Genomic DNA, 17,575 nt, shown 5'->3' on the forward strand with positions numbered 1-17,575 from the left:
AGGGAACATTTTTCCACACCCCGCATCCTGCTGCCCCCATGCAGCCAAACACATGTTGATTACATGGCACAGAAAGTCTGTGGCAGGGCTGGGAATTGAATCCAGGTCTCTTATGTCCAATCTGACACCACGAGACCACCTTTCCTTGCCAATAGAAATGACAGAGGGAGGTGGAAGGAAGAGCTAGTTTTTAATAAGTGCCACTGAATGTAAATGAAGATTGCAGACTCGAGTCTTTAATTTCCATGTCCTTTTCATGCCAAAGTCACGCTGATAATGTTCACTATAAAATGCAGATACACTGTATGCTGCAGTAAGAAGTATTTACTGTAACAGCAGTACTCCTTTATCAGGAATTTACTTTAGGATCTTCCCTGTAAGTACACAGACACAGACTCCTATGTAAGGCATTTATTTTTTTCCCCAACAAGATGCTTCCCCTATGAGCCACTCAGTACTATAATTAAGTCTGAAAGAGTGAAGTGGCCCTAATTAACAGGAGTCATCACAGTAGGTTCATCCTTTTGTTAATATGATCCAAAGAAAAATTGTGTGAGATGGATTCCCATTAGAAAAAGCCAAACACACATAATAACTTGTTAATAATTTTAATAGCTTTAAACCCCAACAAACCATGGTGACATTTACACGTAAGAATTCAGGTAACAGCTATCTTATATGAGGCCATGGGGCAGGGCACGACTCACCGGCAAGGCTCCTCCATCTGGTTGTCCAGGGAATTAGCTCTTTCCAGCCCCAGAGCTCCCTCTGCCGGCTGATGTCTCGCCTGCCACTGGCCCCAATGCCCCTCCCAGACCCCAGTGCCCATTACCCAGGAGTTCTGCCCACTGCAGCAACCCCAACCTAGGTCTCCCCACTCAGGGGAGCCCCCAACCCTCCATCCCCACCTCACCAGCTACTGCCGGTCACCATCTAGCCCCCGCTCACTGGGGCAGACTGCAGTCTGTAAAGGCCACTCATCATTGGCAAGGGGGGTTTGGACCTGCTACCTCTGCCTATCTCTGGGCTGCCCCTCTGCAGCCCCAGTACCCTTTGTGGGCCCTTAACTCAGCCTGCGGTTTTGCTAAGGTGGAGCTCCCAGCTCCCTCTACCCTTCCCCAGCACTGCTCCACCCTAGGTACCCACCTCAGCTTCCCAGGCAGCCAGATCCTTCCCTCTCTAGAGCCAGAGAGAAAATGTCTTAGCTTCTGACCCACTGCCCCCTTATAAGGGCCAGCTGGGCCCGGATTAAGTTGACCACAGCTGTGGCTGCTTTCCTAATCAGCCTAGCTTTCCTTGCTGCAGCCCTCTCCAGGGCTGCTTTATCCCATTCAGGCTGGAGCAGGGTGACCATCCCGCTACAGGCAGGAAGAAAAATAAGGAGGGTCTTGTGGTTAAGACCCCAGCTTGAGACTCAAGAGAGAGAAGTTCAATTTGAGTGATCTTGTGCAAGTCACTTATGCCCAGATCCTCCAAGATATTTAGGCATTGAAACCAATGGGAGTTAGGTGCCCCAATTCCTCTGAGGATCAGGGCCTTAATCTCTCTGGGTAACATTTTCAGAAGTGCATAAGTCCCATTTTCAAAAGTGATTGAGGCACTTAAGGTGGGATTCTCAAGGGAAACTTAGGCATATAAGTCCAACAATTAGGTGCCATTTGCATTCACAAAACACCTATCCACATGATCAGTCCTATGGCCCCAGTTTGGAACAGTTTCTGGGAGGACCCCTTCGCTGCCCAAGACCCCCACATGGGTCCCACTCTGCCTCTAGGGTAAGCCACAGTTCTTCACCACCTCCTGAGGCTGGCTCTGGGCCTTCAGCACTCCTTCACACCCTGAGCTCTGTTCAGCGAGTCCAGCTGAGAAGGTCTCCTGAGAGACTTGTACAATCTGAGGAATCAGCGCACCTCCGCAAGTATCTGCAGTGACACTCAGCCAACGTCGTCAAACAGGAGGGTTTATCAGCTGACAGGAACACAGAAGACCTTGGTTAGCACAGAGAAATGAAGGTTACAGCATAGACCAGTGTTTCTCAAACTGGGGTCTGAGGACCCCTGGGGGTCCCTCAGGGGACTCTAGGAGTTTAGTGGGCCCTGCTGAGAAACTCTTATCCCCTCCCTTCTTCTACTCCTCCCCCTTCCTCCCAGGAGCGCCTCCAGCATGCTGGGGAACAGGCTTACCTGTCCTGGCTCCCCGCCATTCCCGGAAGCGGCGGGCATGTCCCTGCGGCTCCTGGGGTTGGGAGGCAGTGGGTCTCCATGAGCTGCTCCCACCCCGAGTGCTGACTCCTCATTGGCCGGGTGTGGGGTATGCATGCCCCATCACAGTCTCAGGTACTTACATTTTGGCAGCTGGGCATGCACATGGCCACCTAAATCCTGACACTGCCCAGTAGCTCAGCACCTAATTCACACCTAAGCCTCAGTTTGTTTCTCAAACGAGACATTCCCCACCTATCTTGCCTTAGGGTCTGTAGCCTGATTTTTAGATTATGTATTAATTGTATTGATTACTTAAGAATTTTTAGTTATTACTTTGAGGGTTGCCAGGTTTTTGCCTCAAGATTAGGCCCAGTATTATTTAAATTATTATATAGTTGGGAACCCTGATGTGCACAGTTGCAACACATACACTATAAGAACTTTTTTATATTTACAAATGTAGTTTATTAATACATTTAGCAGAGTTACAAACACCCCAACTTAGTAAGATAAATAGAGATACTACAGAATGTACATTTGCACACCCATATACTTACACCATTTTTTGTAGAACAACCTGAAATGTTAGCCATTATTCTTTTATTGCCATAACCTTTTTTATTATTGCCAGTGGCCATTATTTTGGCACCTTCCAAGAACTACTTTTTTTTTTCTACCGCCCCTAGGCTGGGATACCACTTTTATGATATGTTACACTGTGTTTGATGCATATTTAGTAGGGGATTTTCCCCCTTTCTCTTATTTGTATTTTCTTACCTTATTAATGTTGGAGCTTATACACAGGAGCCTCTAAGTACAGATGTCTGTCCAGAACCTCTTTCCATCCTCTTTTAGGATTGCTCCTGGTTTTGCTGCCAGCATGCACTTCAGGGTCTCAGACACACCTCTGCATCTTTTGAGAGAGCATCTGCATCACTTCCTGGAATACAATGTGTGGCTGGTGGAGTTTGGAGCTTGTTTTTGGAACTAAGGGATCCTGCCCCAGATGGCGGAGCAGAAACAGCGACAGGCAGGGAGATGTCCTCCTGGAAGAAGAAATGATGATGGAAGGTTACCAGGTAGCTTGCTGAGCAGCATGGGCTGATAGAAGGTAAGAAGCAGGGAGATGAGGTGTGGGGGGCATGTAGCTACATAAATGTGAAGACGACTTTAAGACTCTGTTTTCTGAGGATGTAAGGTATATTCCTGTCTGTTTGCTGGGCCAGATCCTCAGCTGGTGTAAGACTGTGAAGTCAATACAGCTACACTGATTTATGCTAGTTGAGGAGCTGGCTCCATATTCCTGATGAATTGCCCATTATCTGGTTCTGCAAAGCCAATCCCAAAACATGACTGACCCTGTCCTGACCCACTCTGATTGTGCCCATCTCTACTCCACTTGGGAGGCTAGTATCACAGTTCAGGGAACATTTAAATAGCTTGTGCTTATTCCAGTTTTATTGGAGCATAATAGTGTGACCTCTAGGCAGGTCACCATTTCCTTCAGTGTCATGAAACAATCCTGTATGTGCCTGATGCTGCACATTGATCTTATTTATGGAAATTTCATAACACCATAATAATACTTCCAGAATGTCAGATGTGCAGGGCTGTTTCTAGGGTGTATTGCTTAGCAATGTAAATTATTTACTCGATTTGTTTCAATGTTTTGTTATTATGTGCTACCCCCACCAATAGGGAGTTCTTGTACAGTATAATATTCAAAAGCATTTTCCCATAGAGATACATTTTAATAAGAAAGGGGGAAAGTTTCCAGCCCTCAATTATTTATGTTTATATGGGGAATATTTAAAATTCTCTTCTCCAAGAAGAAAGGAATACACAACCTGCATATATGATTTCATCAGCTGGAGTAGAACAACCCAGAGGATTTCTGAACGGCACCATCTCTCCTTACGGAAAAGACCAATAGGGTCAGATCATCCACTGATGTAAACTGGCAAACCTCCACTGACTTCAATGGAGATATGCCAATTTACACCAGCTGAGTATCTGGTGCATTAGATGAACAGGGATGAATTCAATAGGATTCTGCAGAAAATATTCCAAAAAACTTCAGAATTTCATAGAAAACAGTAACCTTTCCATGTTTTGGGGTCCATGTATATTAAGGTTCCATTTATAACTAGTCTATAAATGCTTAGTAAATGACTACTAGAAGTTTTAATCAATGGCTAATCAATTGCTATATATTTTATATAGTTCAACAGCACAACAGATCACTTAGACATATCTATAGTACTTTTGAGTTATGTGCTTCTAATCACCTACAGTGCACATACTAAGATTTGTAACATGTTTATAATCTTTATCAATCATTTATTAACTCTTTGTCAACCATTTGTAAATGAAACCTTAGCATAAAGCGTGACTAGTTTTTGGAAACATCCTACAGAATATTATAGCAGGGATACAATTCTAATAGGCCAAAAGTTATCTTCTGTTAAATTCTGTAGGACTTGCTCTAAAAAGTCATTGACAATGCAGTATCACTTCTACCTTCTTAAAAATAAAAACCCTGTAATATTTGAGGGAGATAGGGGAGCTGCAAGGACTATATTTCTGAAACATTCTGTCATGAAAGTCCATTATGAGTTTCATTTTATTCCTTTTAGTAAAAAGGAAGCACAATTCCGTGTAAATTACAAAATTACATTAATGGAACTCTCAGACATAGGTCCTGTGAGGGAATAAATTCAACCATCCACTGAGTTATGGTCTAAGCCTTTGAGGTAAAAGGAAACTGAGTGTTCTCGGCATCTGACAGGATTGGGTCTTAGACTCTGGATCACAATTTAATGAGCTCTCTGAGAGCCTATTTCTGAGTGGTGTGAAATCAGTTAGAGTTGTGGGTGGGTAGCACCTCACACGAAAAGGGCATGAATGAAAAGGAACTGTGTTAATGGTAAACAAAATAGAGAGGTCGAGCAACTGCTAACTTAAGAGATAGCCTTTTCCCTCTTTCTGTAGGTGACCAGACCTGTTCTCACAGTTACACCTACCATCATGTCAAAGACCTGCAAATCTACCTCTCCACTCCTGCCCCCTTTCCCTCACTCTAGTCCCACATCTCAGCTTGTCTCCGATGTCTCCTCCTGGATAGCTCATTGTTCCTTTGGCCAAAACAAAAGTGGTCTTCCCTATCCTCTCCCACAATTCTCTGCCACTGTCACCTCCCAATTATGCCCCCCAGTCCCACAATTCTCTCTCACTGACACACCCTCCATTATCACCTTTCCCCCACCATTCTCTGTCACTCTCGACAACACCACAATCTTCTCTGTCACCCAGGTGCATAACCTGGGGTTCATCTTCATCTGCTCCCTAGATCTTAGTCCTGCCATGAGTGCAAGGGACTGGACTAGACGACCTCTTGAGGTCCCTTCCAGTCCTATGATTCTATGGTTCTATGATTCTATCTTCTTCCGCACATCCAAGCCATGTCCAAATATCGTCACTTTGTCTTCCCCAGCATTTCTCAAGCCCAACTTTTTCTTTCTGTCCTAATAGTTAAAACTCTCATCATCATCATTTCCCAAGACCCTCTAACACCAACACTGCCCAGGTTCAGTCCATACAAAAGGCAGCTACTCACATCATTTTAGCCCATCTTACTGCAGTTGAAATCAATAGCAAAAGTCCTACTGGTTTCAGTGGAGGAGGATTCAACTCAACGTGGTTGGAAAAATTTAACCCCTTTGAATATTTATCTAAATTTCCACCTCTTCTCCCCCCACACTCTCCACAGTGCATTTTTTCAAGCTTAGCTATCAAGCAGGAAGGCATTTAGGCAGGTATTAAAGTCTAAGCAGTTAAAATTATTTAAGTTTTGCATGACTGTCTTCGGTGCAACCGACATGCAATTACTAAGAAAAGTTTTCAGTGATGCTTCTAAGTTACAGTTTAAGGCTGCTGATTCTAGAGTTATTACAGTGCTGGACGTACAGGAAATATTGTTTTCTTTCCTTTAGAAAGACCCAACTTTGTAGCCAACAGTTGTTGTACAATGTTACTGAGTACTTCCACTGCACTGGCATCTAAAGAACCCCTACATAGGAATCACAGCCCCATTGTACTACGCGCTGTATAAGCCAATACCACAAATGCAGACCCTGACCCCCCCAAGAGCTCACAGTCTAGGAAGTGCATAGATGATCAGTAAACTGGCGGAATGGGTCAGCTGGCACAGCAACAACACAAAAGTCAAATGAGAATTTCCTCAGCTGGCAAATACTGGTGAGAATCTTTCACAATTTTCCTGCCAACTCTTTCCCCACCTGCAGGGAGGGGGAGTAGCAACCCACTCGCAGGTACTGGCCTCCCAGAACAAGGTCGAGCAATGCGAGTATCCCATGCAGGGGAGTAAGAAGACTCCTTATGTTACCTTCCTGCCCTTCGTGAGGACACAGAGAGGCTCACAACTGAGCCCATAATCATCAGATTAACTTCCAAACTTCTGGATGCTTATCCAAATTGAACCAAACCATTTGATCTCGGTCCATCATTAATCACAGGGGCCTGGCTGGCTGCCACTCCTTAAAGAGACACAGACAGGGCTTGTAGTCCAAAAATCATAGCTACAGGCTTTGTTTCGATTTGCTGAGGCACTGAGCATAAGCTGCGCAATCCCTTCGCAGTAGAGGACAGGAGTGTTGTAAATTTCAATAATCACGAGCGGGCAGGCAGAGCAGAGGGGACATCAAATGAACACATGTCCAGCTGCATCAGCCTTGAGTTTGTTGCTGGCAAGTCCCCCAGCACAGACCCTAGCATTTTATCTGGTGCAGAGCAAGTCTTGAAGCTTTTTGATTTGTTTCTCTCTCCCCCCCCCCCGCCACAAGCATCAGGATGCCTTCCCATGGCACCCCCAAAGTTATTTTTAATTAAACATCAGGAAAATTTAACATTTCCACTAGGTCCAGCAAAAAAGAATGCAGTGCCAAAAAACATCCAGAGCAGCTAGACAATAAACTGGCTATGGACACAGAGTCTCTGTCTTTGTCTCTCTCCCTCACACACACATGTAAAACCCTAATGAATCAAACTGTCATATGAGACTTGAGGCTTCTGGCGGTACAGCCTGCCAAATCTTCCCTATCGAGTGGGAGCTGTTAATTTAGCATGACTTTCTGAATAGATCCAAAATGAGTTGACTGGTAGCATCTCACTTGCCAAAAAAGCTCTATTTGTTTTTAGAGCACCCAGAGATTATGAAAAGACATTTTCTGGACAGAGTCCGATTTGCCCAGTGACTGGGATGAAATGGTTTCTCACGCAATATGTGCTAGAAAACCCAAAGCTGAGTCTTCTAAGTGCACACAATTGCTTTTTTTATTAATATATTAACCACTGAACAAAAATAAGCACTTAATGCTGCCTGCATACAGTTTATATTACGTGGTGACATTACCTGATAATGCTCAGTCTCTTTCTGTGCACATAATATTTCCAGTTGCTACCAGACAGGGAAAGCGCTTTTTCCACATACGTTAAATTAAAGTTGGCTTACAAGCAAGACACCGCTGCCAGCACAAGTGCTCCTCTTTCCCTTTCTGACGCTTCTTAGCCAACAGCAATGCCCAGTGAGAATGCTCATAACCCAGGTCAACCATTAGTGAGACACTTACACCATGCTGATAACTTTAATTTGAACTGGCCAGTCCATAGATTGCCACAGCAAGAAAGGATGGATGATTTTGCAGCTCTTGCTTAGCCGCATAAACTGTCAGCTGGTCCAATGTGACTGTATTTCAGAGGCATGAATTAAGGGCTAAACAGCTGAAATCAGTAGAAAGGCAGGTGTCTGAAGAAGGTTGAGCATATAAATGTGTGTGTGTTGGAGGTGGGTGAATATCAGTTGAAATGACACCAAGAAGATATGTGCTTTTTCACTATGTGGATTTCCTCATATAACAGTTCCTTTTCTCTTTTTTTTTGTGCTTACGTTTCTGTTTTCTAATCAAACAAATGAACTGACAGAAAGCTAAATACCAGAACAATACCGTGAACCTGAGTCACCTTCTATTATCTGTCTTATTCTCCCATCTACCCAACCACCCCTGACCCTGGCTGCAATTGATAAGGCTGTCTGGTGGGAGAATATTGCCCATTCAGCATGGAATTTATTACCAGCAAAAAGGCCATCGTGATAACCAGCCTTGCTGGAGTACCATTTTAATAATCAGAATGGAAGTGATTTGTCAGGCCAACACAGCCATGTTTGTGTTGGAACGCTTCACCTTGCTGTTTGTTTCTGTTCAGTTTCATTTTTAGCCCCTCTCCAAACTGCAGAAATAAACATCTCACAAAAGGAATTATTTTAGTCCAGTTCTGTGGTCTCTAGCCACATAAATTAAAGCAACATCCCCAAGCTACCACATGTTATTTATTCTAGAGCCAGAGAGGAATTCTATTTTCAGAGAAAATTAGAATGTAAATGGAGGTGAAAGTGTTTCTTTCTCCCTTTCTCTTTTGCAGAACAAGTCACAGACATTGTTCGATGCTTCAAAGCTAACAATAAAGACCGTCATCTTATTCAAGTTGCAGTGTTCAGTGCTTTTGTTCTCAAAATCTATTTCACCATGTGTAAAGGCTTTCTGAAGAGTTAATCTACACTGTATACGTATTGTCTCCTTATAAAAGAATTATTGCTGTCTAAAAATAGTGACAGCCTCACGACATGCATTTAAAGTTTTCATCTCACAATGGGAGCAAAGTTTGCATCCACTGAGCAGATAAAAAGTTATTTACAGGTACCATGTACCATTCCACATAACAAAATTCACCAATGGAGTCAGGAGACACCTCTGTTATGTAACAGAGATATCAACCTCACATAATGCTGACCCACATCAGTCAAACGGCATGTCTGTCTTCACAGCACTCCTGTGCTCACGCATCTAATACACTTCCATGTTTCCGAAAGTCCTGAGCTGTGAAGGAGCTGTCCACCCACATGTTGATAGAAAATCACTGTTGAATGGAAAGAGAAGGCCGAAAGGCTCCGCTGAGTCACCCATGCTTTTAATGCCTTCTTTATTGATCAGCATAACTTATGTACCATTCCATAATAACAGAAGAAACCTCATTTTCATGGAAACCAGCCTGTTTCTACTCTGCAAGGATTTCAGATTTATTTGTTTATTTAATGACCTGTTAGAGATGTAAATTTTAACTCAGGTTAAATCATCCCCTCCAGTGTCATTGTTACAAACAGAGCTGCAAAAAAAGGTCTGTGAACATTAATAGAACTGAAACAGCTAATTTGCTTTGTCCTTGTTTGTGGCCCTTTTGCATTTGCTTAGAGTGACTGAATTTTATTTACAAGAAGAATTGTGGACTAGTGGCTAAGATGCTAGCCTGGGCCTTGGAAGACCTGGGTTCCGTTCCCTATGCCACCATAGGCGTTCTGTGTGACCTTGGGCAAGTCACTCAGATGCTTTCAAAAGTTTTACCCTAATTCTCTACAGACTGGGATCCCAATGCATCATGCCCTCCTTTGGTCAGGTAGGGCATTGCACAGAGTCTGCGCAGATCAGCTGAGAGGTCAGTCTGCCCTTCTTGTCAGAATCTCTGTAGTCCTATTTTGGGGTTAAGGTCATTAATTTCTGTCCCACTAGGGCAGCAGTGGGCAAACTTTTTGGCCCAATGGCCACATCTGGATATGGAAATTATATGGCGGGCCATGAATGCTCATGAAATTGGGGGTTAGGGTGTGGGAGGGGATGGGGGCTCTGGCTGGGGTTGTGGGCTCTGAGTTGCGGCCAAAAATGAGGAGTTCAGGGTGAGGGAGGGGGCTCCGGGCAGGGACCAACGGGTTTGGAAGGTGGGAGAGGGATCAGGGCTAGGACAGGAAGTTGGGGCCCAGGAGGAGGGCAGGGGTGCATTCTCCAGGCAGCACTTACCTCAAGCAGCTCCCGGAAGCAGCAGCATGTCCCCACTCCGGCTCCTGCGCAGAAGCATGGGCAGGCAGCTCTGCACGTTGTCCCGTCTGCAGGCGCCGCCCCTGCAGCTCCCATTGGCCATGGTTCCCGGCCCATCGGCACTGTGGGGGCCGCACTTGCGGCAGGGGGCAGCATGCGGAACCCTCTGGCTGCCCCTACACGTAGGAGCTGGAGGAAGGACATACCGCTGCTTCCGGGAGCCATGCAGAGCCATAGCATGCACGGAGCAGGGCCAACCCTGGTCCCCAGCTGGAGCGCTGGAGCAGGGCAAGCCACAGACCCTGCTCCCTGGCAGGAGCTCGAGGACCAGACTAAAACGTCTGAAGGCTCAGATGTGGCCCCTAGGCCGTAGCTTTCCCACCCCTCTACTAGGGTGTATGGGTTTCCCCTTATATCTGCTCCTTGGCCTTGAGAGGCCCAGGACACCCTTTGGTTCTTAAGTCTTTGTTAGTGAGTAGCTAGGGTAACCAGGCCCACCCACTCCACTAGGTTCCAGCTCAGGTCTCTTTAACTCAGGCAGGCAGAATCGGTCCTCAACAATTCTCCTGCTGTACCCTGAACTCCTTCCTACCTCCCTTGGTGTAATGAGTCATCTGTGAGCCTGAAGAGGGCTCTGAGCATGATGAGTCATCCCTGAGCATGATTACCTGAGGGCTCCACATCAATCCACCAGTGCTCAGCCCATCCACAAGCGCACTCTAACTAGGTGATCCCCTAGACTTCCAATGAGATTAGCCACTCCAATCTGCTCAACATGGCTACCTTGCTGGGAGTATCCCCTCGCCGCTTGGTGGTTCTGACAGATTGCTCCCACTCCTGCTCTATCCCCAGCCTGTGCCTGCTTCTGCTTCAGCCTTGTTCTTGCTCTGACTCCTGGCTCCAGTCCCTGGCCCAGCCACTAGGCCTGACCATCATTGCTTCAACCACTAGGCCTGACCATCCATTTCTCCGGTTCTGACACTTAGGTCTGTAGACTCCTGGCTCTGGTTGTCCCTTCTTTGGGTTGTTGTCAATCTGGGGCAGCTTCTCAGCAGCTGGCTGGCAAGACCTTCTTTCCCTAGCCTGCTTGCTCCTCTGGCAGCTGTCCCACCCCTCTGCTTCTCAGCTTATTTGTTCTCCCAGCTGCTATGAGGCTGCCAATCAGCATTTGATGGACTTTCCTGTCTTTACTCCTTGGTTGACAGGCCCACGTAGGATCTATACACCCTGTGAAAGTCCCATTTTCTGTTCTATGTAAGTTTTATGTCCTGCTCATCACCATAGTACCTGAGCACCTTCCAGCAGTGCGTTAGGCAATGTGACTATATATCTGTCTCATGTTGTTTGCTCTCTCATCCTCTCCCAGAGAGAGAAGCACATGCAGAGGAGAGTCGTGTTTTGATCGGCACCTAAGTCCCATTGACTTTCCATGGGACTGGGATGCCTAAGTGACATCGCTAGTTTTGAAAGTAGAACTTAGCCTCCTACATCCTAAATCATAGGGGCTTTGGGGATGTTTACCTTTAAATCTCCCTTTGTCTCAGTTCCTCATCTCTAAAACAGGGATAGCACTTCCCTTCCACACAGCAGTGTTGTGAGGATAAAAATATAAGAGATAGTGAGACACTGAGATGTAGTATGGGGCCACACCAGTAACGCATAGTGAGACTCCTCACAGGAAGCTAATTTCAAACTTACATGTTTATTTTGCTCTGTGTACAGCACCTGGCACGAAGGAGCCTTGATCCCGCATCAGGCTCTCTAGGCACTACTGAAATATAAATATTAAACAACAATACTGGTGTAAAGTGAATTTTAAAACAGGCAGTAAGGCAAACCTGAAGCCAGACCCCAGGGCAGCTCACTCAGCCATGACTCACCCCTCCAGCAGAGCCTGCAGTGATTCATTGTTCCAGGGCCAGCTTTATGGGTGGGCAATGTGGGCAACTACCCAGGGTGCCATGGGCAGGAGGGGCACCTTGATCAAGAGGCTGCAGAAGGGCCGTGCCTACCTGGGAGGTGGGGGGAGGAGATAAAGGGAGGTGCAGGGCAGGAGCCAGGTGCTCAGATGCATCCCCTCTCTGCCCTCCCAGCAGCATGAACCTGCAGTGCCACCGCCACTCCACCTACTGCTGCTTCTGCTCTGCCTGCTGAGCAGCCACCCACAGCTTGGGGAGCAGTACTTAAAGGGCACCAAAGAAAGTTTGCCCAGGCAGCCATTTTCCCTAAGGCTGGCCCTGCATCATTCAGTCATGCTGCAGCAGCCTATCCCTGGGCAGGGCCTGGGTCAGATGACCCCCAAGAACAGGTATTTCACTGACCACTCCAGACCTGCAAGTTAGTCTGTGCAGCAGAACTACTTGGCCAGGAACCCTTTTGTGGCCCCAGAGTGTTACAGACTCCCTAGGCTTCCAGCCTGCCCCTAATCCTGTTCCTGCCCCAACCTTGCCCAAGCCTTGCTCCAACCCACTTCAGCCTTGTCCATGCCCTACTCCAACCATGCTCCAGTCCTGTTACTAACCCTCTTCAGCCCTGCACCTGCCTCCTGGCGCCCCCAGGCTTTCAGAGTGACTCCAACACAGCTTTGACCTTTTGATCAGCATCTGGACTCTGAATACGACCCTGCTTTGGCTTGTCTACAGACTCTGACCTCAGTTCTGACCCAGCCTGGTCTTGGGTTTCAGTTCTTCCCTCAGTTTCAGTTCTGCCCTCAGCCTGGTCTTGACTATACATCCCGTTTCAATCTTTGTACCTGTTCCTGACTGTAACTCTAACCAACAGGTCTGACTGCCTCGAACCCAGAGCCTGACACCAGGCCAGTAAACGGGCCAGTAAAGGATACTGGCACATAGTCCATATTTAGACGCCTAGGTAAGTGGCCTGATTTTTCAAAAGAGCTGAGCATACAACAACTCCTGCGTTCGTTGTAACGGAGTCAGTGTTGCATGTTGCATTTGCTTAGGGCTTGACCTCATCTCTACTGAAGTCAATCATATGTATGGGACATAACCTCACATATTGCTCTGAAACGCCTGCTAAATTATATTGGCTTAGGCTTTGTCTACACCACGAACGAGGGGGATGATTCCCCGGCTCATGCACACAAACTCATGCTAGCTCAAGGAAGGGTAGAGCAAGTATAAGTAGCAGTGTAACCACCAGAGCACAGGGGGTGGCAGCAGAAGCATGGCTGAGCTATGCCTCGTACATACCCACCAATTTCAGGCAGGGTTTTACTCGGCATGGCTCAGCCACACCTCCGCGGCTGCGACCACTGCTACAGTTAATGGGGTATTTTGCTTCGACTTCAGTGGCAACAGGCTCAGACTGACAGATTTGACATAACTGAGGTCAGAACATGTGACTCTACAGGTATTCAAACCTTTCAGAATTTGTTCTTTGAAGAAATCTCTAATAGGCCTTTTGTTATCTGGCCCCATCACCTATGGAAGCATTTCAGCTCGCTTACAAAGAAAATGCTCCACTGCAGATTTATATGCCAGAAAGTGAGCATAAAAAAGGTGTTTCCTAATGCTGCCTGGACACCTTTGTTAAAAAGTGACTGAACAACTCAGAGAACTATGTAATTGGCAAGGTGACTGGTTTAAGTCTGCCTGAGAGTGTATTAAAGTTGATACCATGAAAGAGCATAGATGAACTCAAGAGACAGCTAGATTGTTTTCACAGAAGGAAAGACCTGTCAAGCATAAGTGTGATGGGGTCTACCAGGCCTTTGCAGCTTTCTGCAGGAGGCCCCGCGGTCCTACTACACCCCGCCCCAGGAAGCAGTGAAGTGACAGGAAAGGAGAAGCAAAGGTGGATCCTCCAGGCCTTTCTAAAGAGCTCTCATGGAAGCAGCCAATCAGAGCCAAGCAGGCTCAGATAAAAGTAGGCGCAGGGCATTTGCAAATCAGTTCTTGACTAGTGTCAGAAGCTCAAGGAAGGGTGAGCCTCTCTGGCCAAAGGTGCTTGAGGGATAACCAGAGTTTGTTCCTGGCTCAGTTTGCTCAAGCTGGGTATGCAGGGAAAGAGAGAGGACCTAAGAACCTTAGCTAAGGGTGAAGCTGAAAGTGGCCCGTAGGAAGAGGCCCACGGAAGAAGCATCAATGAACTGAAATCGAGCAGTGTGTAGTTGCGGTGTATAGGACCCCTGGTTGAAACTCAGAGGAATGGGCGTGCCCAGGTTCCCCACGGCCATAGTGGAATAAACCACAAGAAGGGGAAATGACTAATTTGAGAGCCCAAACAATGGGCTGAATTTAAAGGGCCAAGAGCTGGGGCAGAAGATCCTAGCCAGGGCAATGGGACTGTTCATTTATTGGACTCTTTTCTACCCGAGAAGGGGTTCGTTTGGACTTTGTGACTTGGCTTGAAATCTGAAATACTTACAATAGTTCCTCTTGATTAAGCCCCAGCTCAGCAAGGTACATAAAGATGTGCATAATTCTAAGCACATGATGTCAATAAGATTAGTCATGTGCTTAAAGTTAGACACATGCTTAAGTACCTTTCTCAGTCAAGACCTTCAAAATGGACCCAAGCCACAAAGTTCAAGTATGCATTGTAATAACCTGTAAGACCCAGATCTCTGCAGTCTGGGCTAGCAGCCATTCACATATCTAATGAGCACTATGGAGACTAGGCACCATAGGAAACACTGCTAACCTTTCCACAGTGACAGCACCCTGTGGCCTTCTGATGGGCCCATGCTCACTATTTAACTATTGAAGATCCACCAAGGTCAGCCAGCAGCCTACAGGGGGCACCAGGAGTGAGGAAATGACTGCTGTACCATACTCAGCTGCTAGGAGGTGCTCAAGTAGTGAGTGCCACATTATAATGGGGAAGTAAAAAAGAGCCATGGGAAGGAAGAGTTGTAACCCTACTTCAGTGAAATGCTATTTCATGTTTTAAAGGCCAGAACATTACCAAGAAAAGTGTACATAAAGGCCAATTAAAACTACAGTGAAGAGGGTAAACAGCAAATCAATGAGAAGAGATGCCCAGTTGACAACTCCAAATCTCTACAAAAAGTCAAACCATTACAAAATATCAGCAATAAAGAGCAAAGACTGAGTCATCAACCAGATTGTTTCTTTCCACGTCCATCCACTGTTTGGGGTCTTGAAAGCCTTAAACTGCTATCCACCTATGCAACAGCCTAGTCTATTGCATGCTATAAACTGTATAAAACAGAATAAAAGAATAGACGTACATAAAAAGCAAGTACTCCTGACTTACTCAGAATTCCTGTCTAAGCATTTAAATTAATAAGAGAGGGGGGAAAGGAACACAAAGAATATAAAAGGAGGAACATCCCATGATGTTTGACTCTTTAGGCAAGAGGATATTATAGTTCACTTAATAAAACATCTGTAGTATCAAATTAAGGTAGCAAAAGACAGTCAGCTATTGGGAAGCTACATACTTTTTTGGAATTACAGAAAGATTTTTGTATTTTTAGTTTCTCCAGCAGCAGACCTTGCAGATCAATCCCAGAAGACAAAACTTCCCTCTGCATGTGTGTCATTGACTTTGAGATGGGCAAAAAATTACATTCTCTACTGTCTTTTTCCACAAAAAGGCCTTTTCAAAGATATTAAACCACCTTCATGCTTAAAGTCAGTAGGTTCAGAACCTAGTAAAGCAGAATTATCTTATCCTGTGACTGCTCCCAAGATGCACTCATCGGAATCTAAAAGAGGGTGACATGTTTAATGCCCTTCCTTGCTCCTCTTCCTTTTGGCTTTTCCACCAAGAATGAATGGTCTGTTATATGTCAAGCTCAATTCTCACACTCTTTAAGCTGCTTGCATGTACATATGCCCTTGGATGTATTCATGGCTTCCACTGAATTCACTAGAAGTCAGATGAACCCATCTAACAGCAGAATTTTGCCCTACAATTAATCTCTTTTTCTGAAGCTTATGTTCCATCAACTAAACTTCTGGAAAGGTGCATTTGTAACTTTGGTGTCCTATTTGTCTAGTATTCAGAGATCTCCATAAGTATTAACTGGAAAGACCATGGCCTTTGATATTTTTGTGCAGCATTGAAAGGGTAGGGTGTTTTGAAATCAGAAACTCTGAGTCATATTTAGGTTTTCATTATTTTCCTTAACTGAATTGTTAGTTCCCAGAGAGGAAGGTGTCATGGCAGGTTTTACTACTGCACAGGGACTGTCTGGGAAGTGGTTAGGACCTGAAAAATGTCTGGCTTATCGGAGCTTTTTTTCTTTCCTCCTTTGGGGAATCTGGGCCAATTTAAAGTGCTTATAGGCTGCTAATTTAAAGAATACAGGGCAGGCCTAATGTGATCATGCTAGGGCAACCTGATGAACAGTTTTGCCACTGCATTCTGAACAAGCAGTAAGTAACAGAGAAAACTAAATGGTAGGCCTGCAAAGAGGTTATTTTAGTAATCAAGTCCCGTGGACACAAGGGCGTTTATTGTTGTTGCAGGTTTGTCACGGGCTATGTAAAGTCACAGTCAACGCAAACTGCACACTGAAGCAACACCCTTCCAAGCCACAAATGCATGTAGAATGCAGACCTTAGCCTTAGTTAAGCAAAGTATGGATAGAGGAAATAGATGTAACCGCAAATCATGAACTGCATTCATATCAAACAGTTCATGACCCTTTTCCTCCCCACAAATAATCTAGGGAAGGGTTTGGCTGGCAGGAATGTTCTTAGAAACAGCCAGTTTTAAGTGAATATTACAGACTCTTAACAGAGCATGAAGGTGAATATTCACACTGGCAACAGAATCGAAGAGTTACACTCATCCTGTGAGAGAACAGATATAGAAATGACCATACTGGATCAGACTAGTGGTCCATCCAGCTCAATATCCTGTCATCTACAATAGCTGATACAAGCTGCTTCAGTGGAAGGTGCAAGAAGCCCTGCAGCAGGCCACTATGGGACAAATTGTCCCCAGGGAGTTTCTTCCTGACTCCCAGTAGTTAGAGGTTGACTTATGGTCTGAAGCATGAGGGTTTATATCCCTTCCAAAGCTAATTTATTTTTTAAAAATATTTGATGTAATACACACAAAACTTGGTGTCTTGTCCAATCTAATCTACATATCTGACATCTTGAATACTGATTATTTGAAATGAATTGCTCATGAACAACCCACAGACCAAAAAAAATTAATAGAAATTATTTAGTGCATCATTTTAACTAATTAATACATCCAAGAAAAATCATAAACTGCTTGTGGACAATTCACGAACAGAAAAAGCTTACATTTATCATATAAATTAGCCACTATGGATTATTCACTCAGCTCCAGCAGAATGCAATTTGTCTAGAAGGATTCAGGTCAAGAAGCTGAACTCAGGGCCATCCTTAGGCATATGCAGCATACACGGCTGAGTAAGGCACCCAAAAATTTGGGGCACCATCGGGACAGCAGGTAAGA

At 45.4% G+C, this 17,575-nt stretch overlaps 1 long non-coding RNA gene across 1 annotated transcript in view; it reads right to left on the minus strand.

The window, feature by feature from the left end:
* Positions 1–1,031: 1,031 nt before the first annotated feature.
* Positions 1,032–17,575, minus strand: part of LOC141989656 (uncharacterized) — a 174,342-nt gene continuing 157,798 nt past the window's right edge. Inside the window, exons 5-6 of the long non-coding RNA XR_012640023.1 lie at positions 2,982–3,250; positions 1,032–1,968 (exon numbers count right to left, since the gene is read on the minus strand). This is a non-coding gene — a long non-coding RNA (uncharacterized LOC141989656). The remainder of the gene's footprint in view (positions 1,969–2,981; positions 3,251–17,575) is intronic.

The sequence above is a fragment of the Natator depressus genome, chromosome 1, assembly GCF_965152275.1.
Source record: "Natator depressus isolate rNatDep1 chromosome 1, rNatDep2.hap1, whole genome shotgun sequence".
NCBI lineage: Eukaryota > Metazoa > Chordata > Testudines > Cheloniidae > Natator > Natator depressus.